At 46.8% G+C, this 2,078-nt stretch overlaps 1 pseudogene; it reads left to right on the top strand.

Moving 5' to 3' along the window:
• Positions 1–1,867, top strand: part of LOC102852784 — a 4,109-nt pseudogene extending 2,242 nt beyond the window's left edge.
• Positions 1,868–2,078: the final 211 nt, after the last annotated feature.

The raw sequence follows: 2,078 nt of genomic DNA, 5'->3' as shown, positions 1-2,078 counted from the left end.
AAATGACTCGAAGTCACATAACAACAACAACAGTATTGAACAAGGTGTGAACAGCTTTGTGCAGTACAAGTTTGGTCACTTCCCGTCAAAAGAACAACAAATGATCGTTGAGCTGGCAAAAATGTTCCTCCACCGCATCAACTACCGGCACCTGGAGGCTCCCTCCCAGCGAAGGCTGCTCTCTCCTAACGATGACCTTTCCGGATACAAAGAGAACTACAGAAGGTGGTTGTGTTACTGCAATGTGCCACAGTTCTGCGACAGTCTCCCTCAGTACGGAACCACGCAGGTGTTCGGGAGGACGCTGCTCCGCTCCATCTTCACCGTCATGCGGCGGCAGCTCCTGGAGCAGGCCCGGCAGGAGAAGGACAAGCTGCCGCTGGAGAAACGGACGCTAATCCTCACCCACTTCCCCAAGTTTCTGTCCATGCTAGAGGAAGAAGTGTCTAGTCAGAACTCTCCCATCTGGGATCAGGACTTTCTCTCCACCTCTTCCAGAAGCGGCCATCTGGGAATCCAGACAGTTCTCAGCCGGCCTCCAGTGGCTGGAATGCTCTCCTACAACTCCAGCCCGTCATCCTGAGAGCAACTGAATGGACCGAGTGCCAGCCCTGCGGGCAGAGGTTCTGGGCTCGAGGTGAACCCAGGAGAAAAGAGGAAAATGAATGACTTGCATCCTCTGGAGGAAGAGAAGAAACCCCAGGTTACAGGGGTTATTCCGATGGAATTAATCAATGAGGTCATGTCCACCATCACAGACCCTGCAGCGATGCTGGGACCTGAGACCAACCTTCTGTCTGCACACTCAGCCCAGGACCAGGCATCAAGGCTGGAAGAACGCAGAGGTGTGATTGAATTCCATGTGGTGGGCAACTCCCGGAGCCAGAAACCCAACAAGAAGATCCTCATGTGGCTGGTCGGCCTGTAGAACGTCTTCTCCCACCAGCTGCCCTGAATGCCAAAGGAGTACATCACGTGGCTACTCTTTGACCCAGAACACAAAACCCTGGCTTTACTTAAAGATGGCCGTGTCATTGGTGGTATCTGTTTCCGTATATTCCCATCACAGGGATTCACAGAGATTGTCTTCTGTGCTGTGACCTCAAATGAACAAGTTAAGGGCTATGGAACACATTTAATGAATATCTTGAAAGAATACCATTTAAAGCACAACATCCTGAACTTCCTCACATATGTAGATGAATATGCAATTGGGTACTTCAAGAAACAGGGTTTTTCCAAAGAAATCAAAATACCTAAAGCCAAACACGTTGACTATATTAAGGATTATGAAGGAGCCACTTTAATGGGATGTGAGCTAAATCCGAAGATCCCATACACAGAGTTTTCTGTCATCATCAAAAAGCAGAAGGAGATTATTAAAAAGCTGATTGAAAGAAAGCAAGCCCAGATTCGAAAGGTCTACCCAGGACTTTCTTGTTTCAAAGACGGAGTCCGGCAGATCCCCATTGAAAGCATTCCTGGGATTAGAGAGACAGGCTGGAAACCAAGTGGAAAAGAGAGAAGAGACCCCAAAGACGCCGACCAGCTTTACAGCACGCTCAAGAGCGTCCTCCAGCAGGCGAAGAGCCACCAAAGTGCTTGGCCTTTCATGGAATCAGTGAAGAGAACTGAAGCTCCGGGCTATTATGAAGCTATAAGGTTCCCCATGGATCTGAAGACCATGAGTGAACACCTCAGAAATAGGTACTATGTGTCTAAGAAATTATTCATGGCCTACTTGCAGCGAGTGTTTACCAACTGCAAAGAGTACAACCCGCCTGAAAGTGAATATTACAAATGTGCCAATATCCTGGAGAAGTTTTTCTTCAGTGAAATCAAGGAGGCTGGACTCATTGACAAGTGAATTTCTTTCCCCCTCAGCTGCTTAGAAACGCTTCAAGCAGTGTGCTCAAAGCAGAAGTTGTTCAGTTTTACAAAGAATTGGACATAATGTATGGAAGTAAAAGTAATAATTAGCACTTTTGAAAAACAAAACAAAACAAAACAAAACAAAACCCCCACCTTTTTAGATTTGCAGCTACATATTTAAATTGAACTCCAAGAACATTTTTAAA

This window comes from Elephantulus edwardii, unplaced genomic scaffold, assembly GCF_000299155.1.
Source record: "Elephantulus edwardii isolate Elephantulus edwardi_28Jun2011 unplaced genomic scaffold, EleEdw1.0 scaffold00070, whole genome shotgun sequence".
In the NCBI taxonomy this organism is placed as follows: domain Eukaryota; kingdom Metazoa; phylum Chordata; class Mammalia; order Macroscelidea; family Macroscelididae; genus Elephantulus; species Elephantulus edwardii.
The sequence above is the reverse complement of the archived record's forward strand: the minus strand, read 5'-3'. Positions and strand labels throughout refer to the sequence as shown.